Source organism: Gadus macrocephalus, chromosome 3, assembly GCF_031168955.1.
Source record: "Gadus macrocephalus chromosome 3, ASM3116895v1".
Taxonomy (NCBI): domain Eukaryota; kingdom Metazoa; phylum Chordata; class Actinopteri; order Gadiformes; family Gadidae; genus Gadus; species Gadus macrocephalus.
The window spans coordinates 14,119,791-14,145,008 of record NC_082384.1 but is presented as its reverse complement, the minus strand read 5'-3'; the positions used below and the strand labels follow the sequence as shown (position 1 = coordinate 14,145,008).

The window sequence follows — 25,218 nt, the reverse complement described above, 5'->3', positions numbered from 1 at the left end:
AACTACATTCCTCCTATCCGCAATTGTCATTTCAGATATCCACAAAGACATTCCTCCTAGGCGAAATTGCGTCATTTTCGCCATGCATGTCTATGGGGTTTCTCATTGCGGATATCTACAATTCAGTTGCGGATATCCACTTTGTGAATTACGGATATCTGCAACTGAATTGTAGATATCTGTAATTCCAGTTTGAGATATCTACAATTTGATTCTGACTAGTCATAATTCCAGTTCAAGATATCTTTAATTCACCTCAATTCAAGATATCTACATGTCCCTTTTCAGATATCTTAAATTAAGTTTTGACTAGGCGAAATGAAGTTGTAGATATCTCTAACTGGAGTTACGACTAGTCAAAATGACGTTGTAGATATCTCTAACTGGAGTTACGACTAGTCAAAATGACGTTGTAGATATCTATTATCAAGTTATAGATATCTTGAAAGGAATTTTGATTAGAGATATCTACAATTGTAGATATCTTTAACTTTCATTCTGCCTAGGCGAAACTGAATTATAGATATCTTGAATTCGAGTTTTGACTAGGCGAAATGACGTTTCAGATATCTGTAATGACGTTTCAGATATCTGTAATGACAAATTATAGGACCGTTTACTTTAAGCGGGAGCGGAGCAGCTCCTTGTTCAATCATCATTCACACAATTCACTGATTACATCGCTCCATATTTTCTCGTGATCTTTTCGATCACAGCCAACGCCATGACTGCTCCTTTCTTATTCCATTCGGAAATGAACCCACTTCTTCTTTGATTATGGCGGCAAGGGGAAATTACGTATTTCTGGATATCTAAAACGTAATGCCCAACACTCAAATGACGTTTGAGATATCTTTAACTTTCATTCTGCCTAGGCGAAACTGAATTACAGATATCTGCAATTGTCATTTAAGATGTGTGACAAGTTGAATGTCGTTTTCCGTGAAGTCATTGCAGATATCTGTAATTCAGTTTCGCCTAGTCAAAACTGAATTACAGATATCTCTAACAGTCGTTTCGACTAGTCAAAACTACATTACAGATATCTCTAACTGTCGTTTCGACTAGTCACAACTACATTACAGATATCTTGAATGAAGTTGTTGATATATGGCAAGCCGAATTGTCATTTATTAACTAAGTTTGACTATCCGGAATTTACATTGTAGATATCAACAACTTCATTCAAGATATCTGTAATGGAGTTGTGACTAGTCGAAACGACAGTTAGAGATATCTGTAATGTAGTTTTGACTAGTCGAAACGACTGTTAGAGATATCTGTAATTCAGTTTTGACTAGGCGAAACTGAATTACAGATATCTGCAATGACTTCATGGAAAACGACATTCAACTCGTCACACATCTTAAATGACAATTGCAGATATCTGTAATTCAGTTTCGCCTAGGCAGAATGAAAGTTAAAGATATCTCAAACGTCATTTGAGTGTTGGGCATTACGTTTTAGATATCCAGAAATACGTAATTTCCCCTTGCCGCCATAATCAAAGAAGAAGTGGGTTCATTTCCGAATGGAATAAGAAAGGAGCAGTCATGGCGTTGGCTGTGATCGAAAAGATCACGAGAAAATATGGAGCGATGTAATCAGTGAATTGTGTGAATGATGATTGAACAAGGAGCTGTTCCGCTCCCGCTTAAAGTAAACGGTCCTATAATTTGTCATTACAGATATCTGAAACGTCATTACAGATATCTGAAACGTAATTTCGCCTAGTCAAAACTCGAATTCAAGATATCTATAATTCAGTTTCGCCTAGGCAGAATGAAAGTTAAAGACATCTACAATTGTAGATATCTCTAATCAAAATTCCTTTCAAGATATCTATAACTTGATAATAGATATCTACAACGTCATTTTGACTAGTCGTAACTCCAGTTAGAGATATCTACAACGTCATTTTGACTAGTCGTAACTCCAGTTAGAGATATCTACAACTTCATTTCGCCTAGTCAAAACTTAATTTAAGATATCTGAAAAGGGACATGTAGATATCTTGAATTGAGGTGAATTAAAGATATCTTGAACTGGAATTATGACTAGTCAGAATCAAATTGTAGATATCTCAAACTGGAATTACAGATATCTACAATTCAGTTGCAGATATCCGTAATTCACAAAGTGGATATCCGCAACTGAATTGTAGATATCCGCAATGAGAAACCCCATAGACATGAATGGCGAAAATGACGCAATTTCGCCTAGGAGGAATGTCTTTGTGGATATCTGAAATGACAATTGCGGATAGGAGGAATGTAGTTGCGGATATCCGAAATGTTAGTTTTGACTAGGCGAAACTGAATTGCAGATATCTGCAATGTAAATTCCAGATAGTCAAACTTAGTTAATAAATGACAATTCGGCTTGCCATACGAAAATGACGCAATTTCGCCTAGGAGGAATGTCTTTGTGGATATCTGAAATGACAATTGCGGATAGGAGGAATGTAGTTGCGGATATCCGAAATGTTAGTTTTGACTAGGCGAAACTGAATTGCAGATATCTGCAATGTAATTTCCGGATAGTCAAACTTAGTTAATAAATGACAATTCGGCTTGCCATAGTTGATATCTACAATGTAAATTCCGGATAGTCAAACTTAGTTAATAAATGACAATTCGGCTTGCCATAGTGAAGTCATTGCAGATATCTGTAATTCAGTTTCGCCTAGTCAAAACTGAATTACAGATATCTCTAACTGTCGTTTCGACTAGTCACAACTACATTACAGATATCTTGAATGAAGTTGTTGATATCTACAATGTAAATTCCGGATAGTCAAACTTAGTTAATAAATGACAATTCGGCTTGCCATACTGCATCCATGCCTGCTAGGACGTGGAGAACGTTTTTGCATGGCCATTATGGTGGCGCCGTGGATGTCGTTAAAAGGGAAATGAGGAAGGTGGGTGGAGGAGAGAACAACGGCTTGTAGTAGCCTACCTGGCGAGAAAACAAGTTAACCATCACTGCGTCGCCCAGAGCAGGGGAATGGACGCATGTAAATATATAGACGGCTAGTCGCAACAAACACAAACGCAAAAAAGGGTTTATAGACCTCTGAAGAATAAGTCCCCCTCCGAGGCTCCTGGTTCCATCGGTCAAAAGTCTACAGGAAACAACATGGGGTTTCTGAATGATCGTACATAGCAAACTCTGTAGGTGGCGAAGAAGTAAAAGCTGCTCACGTTTTGAACTACGTTAGGACTGAACACTCTTTCCATCTAGATTCCACTTGGGTTTTGGATCGTCGGTGCCGTTAAAGTAGCATTTATAACCGTCAATCCAAAACCCAAGTGGAATCTAGATCGAAAGAGTGTTTAGGTTCAAAACGTGAGCAGCTTTTACTTCTTTGCCACCTACAGAGTTTGTTATGCACGATCATTAAAAAAAACCATGTTGATTCCAATTGACTTTTAACCGACGGAACCAGGAGCCACGGAGGCGGTACTTATTGTTCAGAGGTCTATTATTATGACGTTCTAATTCTGATCATCCACATAACCCTGCATGTGCGTTTGAATGTCTAGTAGTGGAGGATTCGTTGATTGAATTGATTTAATCTAAAGTCTTTTAATAACCTGGATGTTAAAGGGCTATTGCAAAACATTTCAAAGTGGATGCCATGTCAGTACGAAGGTGCACAAACACAAACCAAGCCTACCAAGTGGCATGAACCAATTGGTCGGTATGGCGACACATTAGTGCCATAATTCACTAATGTGATAAAAGATGCATTCGGGCGTATTATATTATTCCACACGCGTAGATATTAACTGCGAGCGCGCAAATGATCTCTGCACGCGCAAAACAGCCTCTCATGCGCGCAAATTACCTCAGCGCGCCGAAAACAGCCTCTCGCGCACGCAAATTACCTCAGCGCGCGCAAAACCTCTCGCGAAAGATGTTTTTACGCTCTCGCTCGAATTTAATTTTGGCACTATGTAGGAGGGAACCAAGGCAGGGCGGGCTTTCCTATGATTGGCCGTTTCTGAAGCGCGATATTTGATTGACAGCCCTCCTCTCATTCAATTCTGAATTGTACAGTAAATGGCTGAAACGATAGTTACGTATTGTAACTCAAGATTCTATGAGTATAGCCGCAGCCTTTTAAGTGTCGGCCTCATTGTCCTTTAAATAGCTGAAGAAAAGCTGTTTATTGGGAGCAGAACGTCCGCCGGCACCCGACTATATCTGCGAAATGCGGACGTCGTTGAGGCACGCCGCACGCGGACGTAATTGAGGCCCACGCTGTTGGTGGTCGGGGATTACAAATTTTTCAGTGCTACGGCTCACGCCTAGGGATAACCCAATAGCGATAGCCTTAAAAGGCTGCGCCTATACTCATAGAATCTAGAGTTACATTAAGTAACTATCGTTTCAGCCATTTACTGTACAATTCAGAATTGAATGAGAGGGCTGAGGAGGGCTGTCAATCAAATATCACGCTACAGAAACCGCCAATCATAGGAAAGCCCGCCCTGCCTTGGTTCCCTCCCCCATAGTGCCAAAATTAAATTCGAGCGAGAGTGTAAAAACATCTTTCGCGAGAGGTTTTGCGCGCGCTGAGGTAATTTGCGCGCGCGAGAGGCTGTTTTACGCGCGCTGAGGTAATTTGCGCGCGCGCAGTTAATATCTACGCGTGTGGAATAATATAATACGCCCGAATGCATCTTTTATCACATTAGTGAATTATGGCACTAATGTGTTGCCATAGGTCGGCGGTCACTATGGGGTTGATTTTGGTTTAACAGCTCTTATCTCCAGCCACTGGAAAATGATCATAATCTTGTTTTACTGGAACAATTTGATTAATAACTTTTTCAGTTGGAACTTTATTAGCCCTCGTTGCCGAAGTCATCCCATAGTTGCCCTTTGATCAAGGTTCCAACAGGGATGAGAAAATATGATATAACAATGATGACTGAGTTAAACATTAATTTAGTTTATCTTTGATCACTGTTGAGTGATACACTGATAGAGCCAATATTCAAAACAGCGGCTCTGCTGCCGAGAACAGCCCTGCTATTCACCACCCATTTGACTATGTAGTCATTTAGCAGAGGCTTTCCTCGAAAAACAACTTAGAGTGAATTCAGATACAGTTTGTTGAGAATGGAAAACCAAAACCTTTCAGCTGGACATCCAACACCCTCGCTCCCCCCTACACTATCCTGCCTCATACAACGCCCTTCTATGCTGCTGTTGACAGTGTGTCGCCGTTTCCCCTTTGTGTCCTGGGCCTGTGTGCTGGGTCTGTGTGGGTGTCCGGTGGGTCTGTGTGCAGATCCACAGAGAGGAGACCTATTGAAACTCCACAACAGTCCCGCATGTCAGAGCAACTGGGCGGTTTCTCTGTCTCTCTCAATGCGACCAAGTGACGAGAGTCATGGCCCTTCCCAGCAAAACTTAGAAGGGCTTTGTGTTATTGCCTGAATGGGGACTTCTTCCGCCCTAGATAAAAAACAATGACAAGCGGGTCAGATGATACTAACAGGACCAATGTCAATGACGTTGTTGACTTGTAACCGGAGGGTTGCTAGTTCGATCCCCTGCTCCTTTCAAGCCGAGTGTCGAGGTGTGTGAATGGTTGCAAGTCGCTTTGGATAAATGTGTCTGCTAAATGTGAAAGGAAGTAAAATATTATTATAGATTTTTATTTTATTGAACTAAGGAAGTAAATCCAGCATTGATTAACAAGTGTTCTCACATTGAAGCTAGTAAAAAAACAAAAAACACACCACACCCAACCAATCCAGGTGAGAGTGTGCGTGGGTGAAGAAACCAGTTTGTAGATAAGTAGGGTTTCAGGTGGTGGAGGTGGTGAGGAAACCCTAGCCAGGCATGAGAGGCATGGGAGGAAGGACTGCATGCTAGCCTCCTGGAGCCACGCCGGGGGAAGGATTAAGATAGCGGAGAGAGAGACTAGCAGAGAGAAAAACTACACGACACACAGGTAGGAGGGTGTGAAAATGAGCCTCCCGACTCACTTCCACTTCGGGACGTAGCGGTTTAGGACGCAATGAAGGTCTTTGAGTAGGCCGCAAAAATTCAGCCAGCAGCATAAATTAGTTGAAAAACTGTGATTTATTTTCCACGCTTGAAAAGTGAAATGGCAAAGCCAAACAAAATACTTGATAAACAAAACAAACAAGCAAGCAAAGTTCCATTAACCTGAACATTAACCAGCCTCACAGCAAGCGGTCTCTCTATCCTCCACCCCCCCTGAAAGCAGGGAATACCGGGCTTAAATAAAGCCAACCAATTACACAAAATGGTAGATACCAACTGCCATGGGGGTTCACCGACCCAAGTACCACAATACATTTATATTTTATAACGAAATCATAATCAACCAGACACTTCATTGCATACCTTAACAGTTTGCATCTTGATCATAAAGTTCACTGTTGCAAAAATGCAACATAGCACAATAATTAAACATAGAAAAATAACGTCCCCCCCCCTTTACAACCAGTCATGTTACTGCATCCCAATCAGGCAATGATTAAATCCCAGGTGCTCATGTTCGTGAAAAGGAGGGCTACCTTTTCACATTTCCCTCCACCTCACGAGGCTCGACACTGGGGTGGCGAGACAAGAAATCGGCCACCATGTTTTGCTTACCCGCCCTATACTGTACATGAAACTTAAAAGGTTGCAAAGCCAAAAACCAACGAGTTATACGCGCATTAGTGTCCTTCATTGTACCAAGCCATTTCAAGGCTCTATGGTCTGTTTCTAGCACAAAGTCCCGACCCAAAAGGTAGTAACGAAAAGTGTCCAACGCCCACTTCACAGCAAGGCACTCCAGCTCAATGGCTGAGTACCGTGTCTCTCGGGGAAACAGCTTACGGCTGATGTAGGCCACCGGCCGCTGCTGTTCTCCCTCCCCCTGAAGTAGGACTGCCCCCAGCCCAACTCCAGAGGCATCAGTCTGTACAGTCCATGGCTTTTCAAAGTCCGGGCACTGGAGCACTGGACCGCTGCAGAGCGCTTCCTCAATGTCCATGAAGGCTTTCTGATGTCGCTCCTCCCACGGAATATTCACCGACCCTGACTTCCTAGTCAGGTCCGTGAGTGGCGCTGCTCTGGTGGCAAAGTCCGGCACAAAGCGCCGGTACCACCCAGCTAACCCCAAGAAGGACCGGATATCCTTTTTTGTCTGGGGCTGTGGACAGTTGCGGACGGCCTCAATCTTGTCCCTCTGAGGCTGGATCACCCCACACTTGACCACATGCCCCAGGTAGCACACCTCCTGCTGAGCGAAGGCACACTTCTTGGGCTGGACAGTCAGCCCCGCCTGATGGATGCGCTGGAACACCTCAGCAAGATGCTGCAAGTGCTCTGCCCAGGTGGTGCTGTAGACAACAATGTCGTCCAGGTATGCCCCCGCGAAGGCACCAGTCCCCTCCAGCACACGGTCCATTAGCCGCTGGAATGTAGCTGGCGCCCCATGCAGGCCAAAGGGCATCACCGTAAACTGGAACAGTCCATGGGGTGTTCTGAAGGCTGAGTAGGGTTTGGCCTCCTTAGCCAGAGGCACCTGCCAGTAGCCTTTGCTAAGATCCAGAGTGGAGATAAAATGCGCCTTCCCCACACTCTCAATGAGGTCCTCCAGTCTGGGCATGGGGTAGGCGTCAAAGTGCGACTGAGCATTGACCCGGCGGAAGTCGATGCAAAAACGCATGCTGCCGTCCTTCTTTGGCACCATGACCACAGGGCTACTCCAGGCACTACTGGACCGCTCAATCACACCCAGACTCTGCATCACCTGCAGCTCCTCCTGGAGAGCAGGTAGCAGACGCTCCGGGACCCGGTACATCCGCTGCCGGACTGGAGTGAAGTCCTTCAGGCGGATGGGATGTTCTGCCAGGGAAGTTTTCCCGGGCTGTTCACTGAACAGACCATCAGGGATGACGGCCCGTAACTCCCGCTGCTGTTGTGAGGTGAGGTGGGCAAAATCCAGCTCCCCAGCTGGACGGTCAGTTGGGAAGAACTGCTCCGGGGTGTCTTCCTCCTCCCTCACGGCTTGCACCAGCAGCTGCTGAATGGGCGGCCGCTCCCTCTCGTGCCACTCTTTCAGCAGGTTTACATGGAACGCCTGCCGCCGTTTCCTCTTGTCAGTCATTTCCAGCTCGTAGGTTGTGGGCCCCAACTTCCTGCTCACCCGGCTGGACTAGGTCATCCAGTGCGCGCCGTCTGACTGGCATCGCTCGTCTAATCAGAGCCCGTCTCGTCGGCTTCCTCTTCACTGCTCCAGGGGGCGCTACGATCCCACCACTGCCCCCACATGTGAAAATGAGCCTCCCGACTCACTTCCACTTCGGGACGTAGCGGTTTAGGACGCAATGAAGGTCTTTGAGTAGGCCGCAAAAATTCAGCCAGCAGCATAAATTAGTTGAAAAACTGATTTATTTTCCACGCTTGAAAAGTGAAATGGCAAAGCCAAACAAAATACTTGATCAACAAAACAAACAAGCAAAGTTCCATTAACCTGAACATTAACCAGCCTCACAGCAAGCGGTCTCGCTATCCTCCACCCCCCCTGAAAGCAGGGAATACCGGGCTTAAATAAAGCCAACCAATTACACAAAATGGTAGATACCAACTGCCATGGGGGTTCACCGACCCAAGTACCACAATACATTTATATTTTATAACGAAATCATAATCAACCAGACACTTCATTGCATACCTTAACAGTTTGCATCTTGATCATAAAGTTCACTGTTGCAAAAATGCAACATAGCACAATAATTAAACATAGCAAAATAACGTCCCCCCCCCCTTTACAACCAGTCATGTTACTGCATCCCAATCAGGCAATGATTAAATCCCAGGTGCTCATGTTCGTGAAAAGGAGGGCTACCTTTTCACAGAGGGATAGAAAGAGAGGTGGAGAAAGGAGTAGATAAAGAGGGAGAGAGACCAGAAAGGGGTGGAGAGATGCTAGAGAAAGAGAGACAGACAGATGAAGGAAGGGTGAGGGGGGTAAAAAGCGGGAGGAACAGTGAACAGTGCAATTGTGTCTCTGATGGGAGCGATAAGGAGCTGGGTGGGAGGTTTGAACACCCAACCAAGGTAAAAAACTGCCTGCCTCTTCCTCTAATCTTTCCTTTATTTAACACCATATACAATTTATTTAACACCTAATAGAAAGGATAAAGTAGTGACGCAACACTGAATAAATGATCACTCAACGTACATTATTCCGATCCCGTCTCTCCTTCGATATATATGGTACAAAACAAGGAATGACTCATCACATACCTGTAAGAGTAGGAAGACGTGGTTAGCAAGTATAGGGGTTAGCTAGGTTCATGTAAGGGCACATCACGTATGTGCCCTCTATGATATGTACCTGAAGCAAAAGTTCAATAGTGAAGACGGCGTTCCCCTTCTATTTCCCATGGCTCTATGTTGGGTTCAAAATTCCCGCGCGTTCATCACAGCGCCCCTCGTACTCTCTTAACTGATCAGGACCTCTTACATTAACCGGAGTACAATTGCGCTCCAACGCAAAACGAGGATATAAACATCTCTAATTTAATGCCTGTCGCTTGGTTGTTGTTTTCATTGAGACTGATTGCAATCCTCCTTCATCCTACGCCCTTCACCTCTGGGACTAAGCTTCACCTGTCTACGGAGGAAGAGATTAGAGCCTCCTGGGCCAAGGCATCCAGGTGATGGTGTCTCAGCCCCACCAGGGTCTAGACACCATCAGGGGGGATCAAATCCGGCATAGTTTAAGGAACCATCGTCCCCATTAAGAATATTTCATGTATGTGTGTGAATATTTCATCCCCATGAAGAATACCAAATGTATAATTTTGGGTAAATATAATTTATGAGGCTCAAGAATGCAAAGAAAATGCAAATGAGGAAGAGGATAATGAATGTAAAAGGCAGTTTGTCACAGTATATACCCATTGTGAAACGGACTTGGGGTGATCGGGCCTTCTCAGTTGCTGCCCCCACCCTTTGGAATTCACTCCCCTCCCACATCACAATCTCTCCAACCCTCTCTTCTTTCAAATCTGCCCTCAAAACATACCTTTTCACACTAGCCTTCCCCACCTAACTCCCACCTTATTCTTCATGTTTAACCTCTGTTTTTCTTTTATTCCTAGTCTGTCTTACATAGTTTTGATAGGGCAATATGTAAAGCGTCTTAGAGTACCATATTAAGCGTTATATAAATTTCATTTATTATTATTATTGTGAGATAAGTGGCGTCAAGACCCATAATTTTCAGGCCTGTAGTGAATATTCTGCCATTTCAGGAGTCTCCACTGAACAAAACAAACCAGACAGCCATAACATTGAGCGTTACACCTTCCCTGTGAAAAACAGATCCCACCTGGGGAATAAATGGATTCATAAAGTCATCAAACCGAGGAAAAGGGCTATCTTGGATGTGGAGTAACTACAGACTAGACAGTTTGTTGTGTTTATACTGCTGGAAATATAGTAACTGAAGTTTTCAGTTATTATAGTATTAAAATGTTATTGTCTCATTTGAATTTGGAATGGTCCACACTTTCAAGTGCTTACCATTGCAATGTACTATGTTTCTAAATCCATGAGCATGCACAGTGGTTAACATAATATCTAAACTTATGGTTTGTTTGTGGGCACTATTGGAGAAAAATACCTAGCCGGGGGGGTTTGTAAGTGCTTGCTTGTGTTGGACAAAACAAGATCAATGCGCATAAAGTGCTAGAAGGTGTGAGTTGCACAAAAGGGCTTGTTTACATCTAGAAATAAACAATCCTTTAGGATGAGTGAAGGCTTCTGGGAGACGGGGAGGGACATGGGCCTGTCCGGCCAATGAAGAAGCGGAACTCTAGCATAGTGCTCCCCATTGTCTCCATGGTTGTTGTCTGTATGGGAGACAGAGTTCTGAAATCTAGAGTCAGTAGAAGCTTTGTGGGCTTGGGTGGTGAGTGGGGGGGGGGGTTAAGAGTTGTGATCGTATGTCTTGGACATACCATGGGAACATGATTGTGTGTGTGTGTGTGTGTGTGTGTGCGTGTATGTGTGTGTTTGTTTTTGTGCTTGTGAATGAGTAAGTTAGTGTTTGTAGGCCTTTGTGTCTGTCCCTGAGACGCCTTCCGGCACAGGCAGTGTGCTGGGTTTTTAAACATGAAAACATATGTTGAATGCAAGCTTTATCTATTATGCAACATTGAATGTAATTCTTTCAAAAATGAAAATAAAAAAAATTTATTCTGTGTAACCGGACATTGGGGTTAGAACCAAGAACCTTTTGGCGGGAAGTACAGAACCCCAACCACTAGACAGTTTTGTATCCCTGGTGGTACGCGTAGGGTAATGCAGGTTGTACTTGGGATTTAAACAGATTGTTAGATCGATTTACAAAAAAATAAAAATAATAATAAAGATTATTGAAAATAAATGTATTATAATTATTGTTCATTAACTATAATGAAAGACATCCATCATAAGTTTTCTAAATGAACCCATTTGCTGTCTTGCAGTTATATTTTTGTATTTAAGGGGCGCTGGCAATCCTAACCTTTTCACTGTTTGCATATGAGGTGGTCCGCAATATGTCTTATTCAGTGGCCCACCCAAAATCAAAGGTTGGAAACCAGTGCACTCGACCACCATGCACCAGCATGCCGCACGGCTAGCTGATTGACGTATGGGCATCATGCTGCATCAGGGGGTCAAGGCTTTAAGTCACGGAAGTCATAGCACTTCAGCACATCATCGCTCTGCCGCCATGGCAGGCTTTTTCACAACACCACAACAACATGTCAAGCAACGCGGATTGAAAGCACCTTGTGGCCACCAAACTCTTCTTATCTCAATATGATGCCAAAAACACACATAACATGGATGAATGCTATTCATTATTTAGTATTTATGGGGTTTTGTGCCTTAAAGAACAGCGTAGAGGGAAACACAGGGATGTCAGCTGAGAGAGAGAATGGCATATAGACTATGACAGCGGGTCAGAATCTAATCTGGGCTGGAACAAGACAATGGCTATGTGGTCGCGGCTTGAGCCACCCCAACTATTCAGTTCCTAGCAGCACTTTATCCAAAGTGACTCACAATGAGTTAAGATATGGCCGCCTTACGGAGCAGGTAGGGTTTAGGCCGTAGACACTGGGGATTAAACCTAGTACCTTTTGCTATGATTTAATTATCATTATTTTCGGTGGCGACATATGCAGCCCGATGTATTTAATTTTTGCGTGAAGCTTTGTGGATTAAGAATCATCAAGATCTAATGTTTAACGATTGTATGGTTTAAAAGTCTATAAAACATGAAGGTAAAACGTCATGTCCCCATGTCAAAGAAGTGTTTAAAAAAAATCATTTTTTTTATGCTTACACTCTGTGCTGTGACACCCTTCTTTCACGTCTGGGATTGAAGAAGTGCATCATGCATTATAAATACATACAGTATAATATGCACTAAAATATACTGAACAAACCATAGACCCAACACAGACACAGAGACACATACGTTTGGTGGGAAACAGAAAACACACTAACACTAGCTAAGATTTCCATTGGCCATGACATCCATCATCAACATAATTACCATAACAGAGCAGAGTGGGGGTACAATCCTCGCCAGGAGCAGCCTGGGTAACAGTAACAGCCTCCATCTGTGTGATGACGGTAATCATCTTCCCGTACAAAAGAATGACAAGACTTCGCCCACATGAGAAGAACAACAAACATCTACCGATGCTTTCATGAAGGCTACAACGCAGACACCGGATACCCTGTTTACGCCATTGATGCACCCAGGACAACAATGTGCATCTTCTCCACACCTCCGCTAAACAGGTGCTAGGGAAGGGTGTGCGTTACCCCTGGAAACCAGCATTACCTCATCCCGGGTAATAAAGCTTCAGTTTCATGTCGCTGTTGTTCAAATGCTATAGTCGTTGACAAGCAGATCCATCGGAAATTCACCTGACCTTCTCACAGAGCGAATCCAGCAGGTTTGTCAGATTCTAGACCCCCCTGGGTGGTCTCGGTTGTAGAGTATCCCATGGTCTGGGAAGAAGTCGAGAGTTTGGCAACCCTAACCCTAACACTGACACTGACCCTGGCAGGCCGCTCTGGTTGCAAAACCTTTCCCCGCCAAGAATAATGAATCAGTGAATTGTAAAGGGAAAACTATGATAAATATCAGCCCCAGTTTGGGGCTTCCAGATGAAGAGTAGCCAGGACATTGTGTATGAGTGTCCCAGATTGAGGAGGAAAAATGAATTGAATCGCAAACAAGACACCTGTTCAATATGGGCTCCCAGCTAGGAAAACAGTACTCCATCTGGGACACACAAGTGTCCCAGATGGAGGGGCAGGGTGCTGGGGTTGTGTGAAGCTGTGAAACTCAATGGTTGGGGCAGTCCCAGGGTAAGGCTTGTGTTTCCCATCTCGGTCCCCTGGTCTCAAGTGAGCAGAATTATGCCAGGTGAGTGGTGGGAGAGCAGGTAGGCTGCCAGTTCACAAGGTATCACATCACATCAGCATTTCCAGCATCCCCTGTCTGACATATCGCTGTGATTAAGCCGATTTTCTGTTCCTAGTGTTTTAATACAATTTAAGGTATTCATATTTTTTTGTGTTCACTAATATTTGCAATGAGTTTTTTAGTTGAAATTTTAATCCAAAGAGACCAACAGTGAACATGTCATTAAAAGGACGGCCTAGGCTAGACATCTTAGAATAAGCTATCCCTACCAGTAGACTGCCTACCTGGGATACAAACCCAGCACCTTTCAAGTCAAACATCCTACACTGCATCAGTAGTACACACTATTGCTCAGGGTGCAGTTCTGGCTTTGTTTGACTCAATAGAAAGAAATCTAGGCTAGCATTTCAGATACAGAGAAACAGCTAGGCTAGCAGGGCTTTGTTCAAAGATGCGGAGAGACAGCTATGCTAACAGAGCTATATTTTAATACATAAACAGGGGGCTGGGAAAACAAAGCTAAGTATTAGACTCTAGAGAGATAGCTAGGCCAAGCAGGGCTATGTCTTCAGCGAGATAGCTAGGCTAACATGGATATGTTTACAACATACAAACCCTTCCCTACATGTTATGGGGTAGAACCGCTCAGATAAAAGAACATTTAGTGGAGTGAGAGCTAACTTGTGAGTGCTTTACGTGAGCTCTCTTCTCTCTTAAGCACACTTATTGATCCCCTCCTCAGGCGAAGGTTGACGCCTCTCCGGTCCATGACCAGCCGGGTTCGCTTCAGTCTCCCAGAATGCTGTCGGTTGGATCTTCTATTTATTTAATCAAATCCATCGGCGGATACTGGGATTTTCAAATCACTTAAAATGAGAGCCACACACAAACACACACACAGAGATACACATAGATACCCAGTCCACAGGGCAGGACAAAGAGAGATAAAGACACCTAGCCCCGTAGTCAACCTGTTTTCACATTTTCACAGCGACGCCATTATGGGCCGTGTCGCTCGGAAGTCAACACGCTGTTGGCCATTGGTTGCTAAGCTCATTAGCATGGCCGTTTGCTAGTGATTTGTTGTTTCTTCACGCCTGCTGAGACCTCTGCTTGACCCGCCTGTTCTCCATCAATGTGCACAGAGGCTAAACACTGCATACTAAATGTGTGAGTTTTTATTAAATATTGAGAGTCCTTCATCCAGAACCACACACTCACATACCTCAGCTGTGACACATTTAGAGAGAAAACACGTACACAAATACTGTTTGTGTGTGTGTGTGCGTTCTCATCAGTGGTCTTTTGAATGATGATGTGATTCAACACTGCAGGAGGATTCTGATAAACATGCCCCCCCCCCCCCCGTCTGCTCCTCTTCCTTCATCTCTCTCCTCCTCACCCGTTTTTATCCTGCCTCTATCTCTCTCTCTATCCCTTAATCTTGTACCTGCGTCTCCCCCTCTTCCTCTGTTCAACTCGATATTTTTCATTCCAGCTGACTCTTTCACCTGTCTCTCCATCCCTTATCTCACTCTCCGTCTCGCCACCTCTATCTCTCCATCTCCATCCCTCTCTCCTATCTCTCCCTCTTTCCAACAATTTCCTCTCTGCCTCCTTTATCTCTCTCCTCCTATCCTTCTCGCTCTCCATCTCTCTCCACCTCCATATCTCTTTACCTCGATCTCCCATTCTCAACCTCTCTCTCTCTCTCTCATCCTTAACCCACAGCACCCCCACATTTCCGGTCTGGGATTAATAAAGTAACAGCTTGTCTTCGATCACTTCCAGTCCTAATGTGAGCAATGCCTCCTCTACACGCGCACGCACACACCTCATGTGCCTTTCTTACCTAGCAGGCTATGAGAGGAGAGACGGAGGCTGAAGGATACTGCAGTGTTTAGTTCAGAGCAAGTTGCTCCAACGCCCACTCAACAACGCTGTCTTTCAGCCTTCCGTGGGGTTGCAAATAGACATATCGTTCATAGCAGGTGACGTGTTTTGTGTTTGTGAGTGTGTGTGAGTGTGGGTCTGTGGGTATTATGTCCAGCTTATTAAAATGAGGATTTGCAACTTTACAAATAAGTACATTTTGGTAATGAGATCCCAGTCCCAGGAGGGGGATGTTGGGGTTAAAATAGACAGACAGACAGACAGAAAGAGCTCTGTCCCATGTGTGTTTGTGCATGTTCATTCATGTCTCTCCACACTTCCTCGTGTGCTACCCATGCACACGCACATGCACACGCACATGCACACGCACATGCACACGCACACACACACACACACACACACACACACAGACAAGTGGAAGTGTGGAGAGTTCCACAGCCATCTCCACAATCACAATAATAACACACAACAAAAATAATTACAATAATGACTAACAATTATAAGTAACACTTCACCAAAATCATTAATATTTCTACACTCGATATACAGCTCCTTGCCTCGCCTCCCTCACTCCTTCCCTCTCTCCCTCCCTCTCCTTCCCTCCCTCTTTCCCTCAAACACTCCATGTGGGCTTCACCCACTAGACAGATGACCCCAGAAGTTGCCTAGCCTACACGTTCCACGCCTACACCAGGCACTCTGCCGTGTATGTGCGCATGTGTGCACATCTGTGTGTGTGTGTTTGCGTTTGTGTGTGAATATGTTTGTGTGTGTATGTGTAAGCTCTGTGTGTGTGTGCCTGCGTGTGTGTGTGTGTGTGTGTGTGTGTGTGTGCCTGCGTGTGTGTGCCTGCGTGTGTGTGTGTGTGTGTGTGTGTGTGTGTGTGTGTGTGTGTGTGTGTGTGTGTGTGTGTGTGTGTGTGTGTGTGTGTGTGTGTGTGTGTGTGTGTGTGTGTGTGTGTGAGCTGTCTGCTTTAAAATAGAGCAGCTCTGTGGCCCTCTGAGCGATAGCGGGGTATTTTTAGCTAGGCGCTATAGCGTGAAACGCTAGCCAGGTTCACGAAGAGGTTTGTGGGAGGGGGGGATACAGGAACAACTGTTCCTGGATCCAACAGACTAAATAGGCCCTGGAGCCTCTCTCCCCCACAGCCACCCCAAGACCTACTGCCCTAATGTGTATTTTTACTACACATTGACACAGCAAAAGGTTGGGCAATCCCACTTCCAAGCCTTTTTTTTTCTTTGCTCCTCTTCCCCCTGTTGTGACCTGCTTTGGGCATAGTCTACACATTTAGGGGTCCACATGCTGTTGCTGTGGATCGTGTAGTTGTGGGCGGGGTTTGCAGAGTTGTGGTGGGGCAAACATGTGCGGGTCACTGCTGACATTATAGGAGGTGTGGTCAACTAGGCTCAGGGTGTGGCTTAGAATGTGTCAGCACATGGGCAGGACTTGAGCGGGATGCATGGTCAACGCGGCGGGGGCGAGGCCCACATTGTTGGGCTGCGGCTAATGTGGGGGGAGGGGATGCTGCTGTTTTGTGACATGACATCGCAACAACACAGAGCCCACTGCCTACAGAGAGAATAGAGATGGAAAGAGGTGTTGGGAAGGACAGGAACTACAGGACAATGGAAAGTAGAGATGGAGAGAGGCGGATAGGAAGGGAAGAGTGAGAGTGAATATAATCAGCACAGAGAGTCAGAGAGACAGAGGCTTTGAGGCTGTTGGGTTAATTTCATACAAACCCAGAGGGTTTGGAGAGGATTAGCCAGGTCGAGCTAGTCCTAGCACGCTATCAACATTAAAAAAAAACATGCTGTTGTAGTATCTGGCAATTTCAATCCATGACATCTAATCCTACGCTTTTAAAACAATGTGGTTTTATGTGGTCAGTTTGGGGCTCGTGTCACTTCTATGTAACCCACTACATCACTTTTCATTGAATAAGTTGTTTCAAGGTTTGGTTACCAACTGTGGCTTCACTGGCTTCAAAAGGCTCCTATTTTCCAGCCATGTGTTAGGCTAGGCTATATGTATGATGGATAGACAAACTCTACAGTGGACCTCCCTGGTGGAGCAACTCCTAGGCTGGACTTGGATTCATCCATCATACATTTGATTTGACACGCCCACTTGAGATGTCACTAGTAGATAGCTTTTGCAATGGCTTGCAATGACTTGCCTCACAACGGTTGAAATAGAGGCCCTTTAATATTGCTCCTGGCTCTTTTCTAAACATCTCCTCCTTGGCTCATTAACTCGACAACACAATGTTTAATGCCTGAATTATTTGCCAGTTGTTGCTCATAGCGCAATACTCGCTTAAAGCCCTCTGTCAGGTTGTATTAACAATTCAAATGGACCCAAGACATAAAATAATTGAATAAACAGCTGTGGGAGACGTCCTCGTTTGGCTGGTTGGATTTCCTTCAAGAACGGCGGTTTTCACCTGAATTCTCTCCTCATCTCGATGATGTATGTCCTCTTCTCAATCTCTCAGTTAAAGGATAGGATAAGCATACAGAATGTAAGCTTCATTTAAGTCTATAGTTGTGATGTAGCGCTACAAAAGTAGCGTAGCTGTGGTATCACTTTTTAACACATTTCCGAATAACAGGAACTTGTTACTAAACCACACATGTCCCCAGCTGCTCTCGAATACGTCACGAACAACACACCAAATCCTAATACTTAAACCCATTTTTTTTTTTTTTTATACCTGTGCTCTTGTCCAAATCAAATCCTTTTCAGAACCGTCTTGAAGTCGACCCGGGGCGACTAAAGACGTCAAGACTTCCTACAAAAATATTCTACATGCGGGTCCGACGGTGTGAATTATAATCAAACAGGTAACGGTTGGCAAAGGGAGTGGGCGACCAACCCCAGGAAACTGGGAGGTAGACAAACACCGGCAAGAAAAGGCAGCAAGTCTGGTCTCGCTGGGGCCATCTGTAAACCCTTCTCTGGGAGAACAATGCTTGTGCTTCTCAAGGAGCTTTGTTCATGCATTTATCCGTCACATTTTTAGAATGATTTGCAGTTAGGCGCTCGTCCCTGGTTCGGGGAACACAAAGAGAGAGTGCCAAGGAGCTGTGAAAGGTCAAATGTCACGAGCTGAATGATAATCCTCATACAGAGCTGTTCTTCTGAATACCGTTGGTTTTCACATCTTGTTACAAATGACACACACACATTCACACACATTCACACACACCCCACCTCTGTCCATTGGTCAAATGGTGGGACCTGGATCACCTGACTGCTCCCATACAGTAAAGGAACACAGGCTCTGGATACCCTGCAATGGCTCCATTCTCCTCAAACCGAAACCCACTGGAGGGTTACCATACCACACATGAACGCGCACACACACACACACACACACACACACACACACACACACACACACACACACACACACACACACACACACACACACACACACACACACACACACACACACACACACACACACACTTACCTCATCATTCTCAATACACACATACTGTACATGTGGCTTGAATTGAGGATACAGACTTGTCCCCCTATAAGTCAAATTCTGACAATGCAAATCAAACCTTGTTCAAAGTTTGAATGGACAATAATTATCAAAAGTCAGACACATTTGCATTTTTCTAACTGACAGAAATATTGTAGGTAAAGGGGAGGCAGAGAGACAGAGAGGGAGATGGAATGAGAGCGCTAGGCAGAGGGAATGAGAGTAACGGAAAACGGGGATGGGAGCGACGGAGAGAGGGGATCAGAGAGAGAGATGCAATGAGAGCGATGGAGAGGGGATGAGAGAGAGATGCAATGAGAGCGATGGAGAGGGGATGAGAGAGAGATGCAATGAGAGCGACGGAGAGGGGATCAGAGAGAGAGATGCAATGAGAGCGATGGAGAGGGGATGAGAGAGAGATGCAATGAGAGCGATGGAGAGAGGGAATGAGAGAGAGATGCAATGAGAGCGATGGAGAGAGGAAATGAGAGAGAGAGATGCAATGAGAGCGATGGAGAGGGGATGAGAGAGAGATGCAATGAGAGCGATGGAGAGAGGGAATGAGAGAGAGAGATGCAATGAGAGCGATGGAGAGAGGGAATGAGAGAGAGAGATGCAATGAGAGCGACGGAGAGGGGATGAGAGAGAGATAGAGAAGGAAGGAGAGAGAGCGAGTGATATAATGTTGTTATAGGGTTGAGTATTATTCTCGTTCATCATCTTCATCATCATATCCTGCGTACGTTTAGGAAATCACAACAACACATTTCAACACAACATCACAACATCACTTACCGGTTCAAAATGCATGGATTGTAAAACACTAAATAGTGCCCTCTCTAAGGCAGCCTCAGTTCAGGGGAAGCTGAGGTTTGTTAAACCAACCTATCCCTTCCACCCAACTTATAGACTTGTATTTTATCCAGATTAAAAATAGAAAAAGGGGGCCAACTACCTCTAGGCTGCTACTGAAAACACCTGCTCTCCCGACCTCCGAGGGCTAAAAAACCTCAGAATTATATCCAAACCCTGGTCAATATTTGACCCCTGGCGCACATAAAGCCTGGGGGGAGAAACCAGGGGAAAGGAGGAAAGCCTCACCGGTGGACTTGTTTTGTATTGGCCGGAAACCCAAGTACTCTAGCTACACAATCCAAACCACACAATCCAGTACTTCCGTTCAGGATTGGGTCGAGTAAGAGAAGAGGCCATGGGGGCTTAAAATAACAGCAGGAACAAACACCCCCAACCCAAATCCGTGATATTATGGGCCATCTAGCTGACGAGGTTTGGAAGCGTCAGAAGTGGGAACGCCCACTAGGCATAGATAGGTCCTACACTAGACTCTCTGAGCCCATCTGTATGAAATAAGGTTTACCAAAACACATAAGATCATCGTATAGGATACAAGTGGAAGGCTCCACGACGAGGACTATTCATAATAAAGACACGAATCTATTCGAGCTCCATGGATAACCAAAAGAGGATAACTTACTCTTCAAGTGACATTGACCTAACGGTTAAAGTCATAATACCCTCGCACGAAGGAAAAGGGGGTGCACAACGACCCCAAACGCAAGCACGCGCACACGCGCACAAACACACGCACAAACACCCCATGCCTTCATATTTATAATTACGCGGACCTATCATCATCATCCTCATCATCATCATCATCATCATCATCATAGCCATGACCATATGTCCACTCATGTCGCGACAGAGGGAAAAATAAACAACTTCAACCCGTATGCGCGCGGGCACAAACACACACAGAAACACACACAGCCATCTCAGCCTTGCAATTATACGGCGATAGCGATAATCAGCCCATCATGCCCAGATTCCCCTCAAAATGTATCCCTACCCATCGCCTGTGTTGGGTGTCTTTTAGAGGTTCATGGTTGGTGGGCGCCGTGTTAGTCGTCGCTGTCGTCTGGATGCAGATGTCTCTATGCCATTATTGACACTTGGGATGCTCACTGGCTGTCTCCCCGGTGGAAGGATAGCCGCCTCCCAGCACCGCTGCACAACAGCTAAAACCGGTGCGCCAGGGTTTTCATCGGCTGGAGCCTGATGCAGCGATGGTGTTTTTCTGGAAGCGGTTTCAGTCCATTGTCTTGTACTCTTGATATATTGGTGGTAGCGGTGCGTACCGCGGTTCAAACGGCGGGGCTGCAGCCGTTTTAACGGGGGTGGCTTGACCAAGGAGAGAAAAACAACGGATAGTCCGAACGATCCCAGTTAACACGATCCGCTCCAGCGGCACATCGGCTAAACGATGCAGGGGGAGATATACATCCCGCCGGTTGTGCAGGGATGGGAGTGGAAGGGGCGATATCAACGGTATCGTCCTATACCCTTTTTGTGACGTGCATCGCCTCCTTCTTCTTGTTCCTCTTCACTGCGTGATGCGGCTCCTCCGACTGCGTTCTCTATCAAATATGACGCCTTTCCGCCCGTGTGAAAAGAATAGCCCCCCCATCCACTCTGCCCTCCTCTCTCTTCCACTCTTCCATCCTCCTATCGCAGGCTGGACTGTGCGAAGGCGTAGTGGGGGTGATAGAGAGAGGGGAGGAGGGGCCCCGGAGGAGACGGCTCCTCCCCGTTATGCTGCTGCTGCTGCTGCTTCTGCTCTACGCGGGCAGCAAGTGGCGGACCCGCGGCGAGCACTCCCACTCCTACACCGGGAGAACCTCGGAGACCAGCAGACAGCAGTGATGCAAATTCAGTCCGTCATCTACAAAGTTCTGCATGAGGCAAAGTGTTATCTAAGATAAAGTAGGGTATTATATACCTTGTCGGACTGATCAATAATACAGAGAAAAAAATATATAAGGCCTATAGAGTTTGCTATTGAACTTTAAGTACATTTATGTTTGAAATATTTTATTAATATAGAGATGCAGTTATGTGTATCTAATAAGTTAACTGTTGTTCATTTATCAGCATCAAAAAGTCAAATCATGTGCGGAAGGCTGCAGCTCGGCAGCACCATGATCACAATCTCAAACAGCTTCAACGTCTAGCACCAAAGACCAAATAAATCAGCACTGAGGACAACACTGCGAAAAGATCAGATGGTTCTCCTTATGACACAGAGAGAATCGGGGTCAGGGGGCCCACCATTGTCAGGTGCTGCTGCCTCCTCCTCCTCCTCCTCCTCCGGCGGCGTCGTCCCAGATTGTAGCACGCTCCCCACACTGTTGCCCCTGTGACTGTGAATTAGAATGCCGGACAGTGTGCAGGCTCAATGTGCGATCTGCATGGCACGTTCCTCCTGGCGTCGACGCACCAGCTGGGAGAGCTGGCGTGCCGCGGGCCCCCGGTTGGCTCCCACCACAAACACAAACGGTGTTCCGGTGAGTTCCGTAGGAAACGGTACATAGGCGGCAGGGATTGATTGTATTGGCCTCCCTGTACACCAAATCTGCCGTATGAATGGAATACGCTCATTCTTCGAGGGATACATCCTGTGGGGTCAGTGTTCTTGAAGCACAACGAGTTATTCTGTACCCCTACTAGGGCTACCCCTCCTAAAGGAGTCTGGACTGACGGACGGTGTATTTGAACACAGGAGCATGGCAGGATGTGACAGGTTAGCGTGCGCGGACTGAGACGTGGTGAGTAAATGGTTAGCACCAGTGGTGGTGTGAAAAGGCATGTCGCTGTGTCACCTAGGGTCGCTGGAGCTTGTTGTCGAGAACCACCATTTTCTTAAAGGTCACCATAGCACACAATTATCTTTTATCCTGAGATGCACTGTGTACACGGTTCTGGGGTGTTCTGTTAATGCCCTTTAGGATATTTTGTACGTGAGGCGTAACACAAAGTGTATTATTATGATGATTGCTATTCCGCATGTGCATTCACCTAAGGGATTCTCCCTAAGTGTGACTGTGCCACCAAAAAAGGTTGTATTCACTTCCCGATACTGACCTTCTTAATAACCTGTCTCTATACTGTCGAACCCCTAACAAGTCCTTAATGGCCTGTCTCTAGACTGTCAAACCCATACCAGTTCCTTATTGGCATGTCTCTAACCTTTCAAAACCCCTACCAGTTCCATAAAGCTGTCTCTGTACTGTATAACCCCTAGCTGTTCCGTAATGATCGGTCTATGCACTGTCTAACCCCTACCTTCCCCATAGCCGGGACTCTATTCACTATCTTTGTATCGTTCCCCAACTTCCGACTTCATTGTAATTGTTAATTACAACAGCACAGACCAATATGCAAAGATATGCTAATCAATTGTGCTGATTACTTTTACTCTATCTTTTTAGTGTGGAGCAAGAATATGCTACACGATTATTCAACATGCATCATAGTCTTAATAATGATAAAAGCGTTTAACCATACTTACTTACATTAACTTCTCCTATCTGAACTTCCCATCTGGGAATCAGACAGGAAATAAGCTGTTCTGGTCAAATATTCTTAGAAATGGAAATAAGAGGTTGTTCTGCAATGAAAAAAAAAATTCATGTTTCGTCCATGCCACTACCAAAAACTGTTTATTTCGTGCCTGATCAAAAGTCTCATCTATTTAAGATGAGCCATACTATATGTTTGTCCTGGATCGGAAATTCTTTCACTAGCATAAAAAATACTGCTTAGATAAAGTGAAAACCTTATATGTGATGTTAATTGCTAGTCAAATGCACCATGTGAATACAAATGTTTTCAAAAATAATAATCTAATATAACACTAACAATTTCCACTTTATCTTCAAAATATCTCTGAGATATTATGAATTTTAAGTGGTATTTGTATATCAAGCTTTCTATTTGTCCTTAAGAATATCCACAGCTTGACATTAAAGACTAGCTACTGCCCACTGCTGCTACCAGTAGCCTACTCCCCATTGTTCAAGGTCCATGTTCAAGGTCTCCCAGGTTGTGTGGGCTGTTTAATCTAATGGACAAGCAGAATTTAATCCTGCCATCCCCTCATAGATCTTCCTTTTGCCTGTTGTGAGCCATTGCCGCAACGCAATGTGGAGGACACAATTCAATATTTACGGTTGATCAAACCTATGTTCGGCTCACCCTCTTAACAATGTGTCCTGTTTTCAAAATAAATAAGTGGGATTAGCAACCCTATTTACAAAGCGTAGAAGTTTGTCTATCAGTGACCTCAAAAGAGTTCAATGATGTGACTTTTTATTAACAATTCTTTATCTAAATGCCCTTGCCCGTGGGCAGAAATGTAGACTAGAAACAACCATTATGATCTCCGTTATCATATCCGCCACCAAGAGCGAGGGGGTATACAACAGAGAATTTTATGCTCCTATCTGCAGCCTGAGCGAGACAGGATCTATTGTGCGTCCTTTATGGTCTGCGGATCATGGTGCTGTTGTGGCTCCATTGTAAGATCTATGATATTGTGTGAGAGCAACTTAAACATCTTGGACTCTGCACATACAGTAAAGGGCTTATACATCGTGACTTCAAACCGCAATGGCCACCTACATTTTGGAAGCACAGGGCCATAGGAATAATATCGGTAGTAAAGGTGTTTCGGTATTTTTTTGTAATTAGTCGTGAAAGTATTTGTCTTGGTAGACATCGAAACGGCAACAGCGTTTCTCATGCGAGTCGTGGCCATCAATGTTTTCATTAGCCTATAGGTGTCTTGGTTTTTACGTTGGTTTAGGATTATATCTCCCCCCCCCCCCCCCCCCCCCAGAGCACACACACATCCTTAAAGTGCTTTTGGTAACTAGAATAGCTCTATATAAATGCAATAACTTATTTTTAATCACAAAATGGTGTCGTTTTGCCAACAAAAAATCCCATTATGCATCCTAATGCGCACATCAACAGCCCTCACTCAGAGAGGTCCTTTAATACAACAGTAGTTCAATGCATCTCCTTTGCTCTTTCCCTCTCTTTATCCGCCACCTGTATCCATGTTCCACACACTGTCTGCTACATTCCCTGCAACGTACCCCTGTAAGATAACATTTGGCTCTTTATAGATTTAGAACACCTCTCACAGCCTATGAATCCCACGGGCATGGTGAGAAACTGAGAGCCTCCATCTTTCCCAGGGTATCCCACCAAGGCTGGCTCACCACCTCTTTAGACTACAGGAGAACTTATACAGCAGATCACAAGAGGACTATGGGTAATGTAGTCATATAATTTAACTGTGCAATTGAACAAGGCACTATGTCTATCATCATGCACAAATTACAAAGATAGAGAACAATTATATATTTATATATAAAAACAATGCAGATTAACTGAATGATGAAGTGGACATATTTACATTTAATTATTTAGCAAACTGTGGACGCTTATATTAAAATTGACTTACAAGTTAGGCTGA

The 25,218-nt window shown here is 44.8% G+C and overlaps 1 protein-coding gene across 1 annotated transcript in view; it reads right to left on the bottom strand.

Moving 5' to 3' along the window:
- mgat3b (beta-1,4-mannosyl-glycoprotein 4-beta-N-acetylglucosaminyltransferase b) overlaps positions 1–21,439 on the bottom strand; it is a 43,407-nt gene extending 21,968 nt beyond the window's left edge. Inside the window, exon 1 of the mRNA XM_060047457.1 lies at positions 20,746–21,439. The gene's annotated coding sequence lies outside the window, so the exon portion shown is untranslated. The remainder of the gene's footprint in view (positions 1–20,745) is intronic.
- Between the last annotated feature and the right edge of the window lie 3,779 nt (positions 21,440–25,218).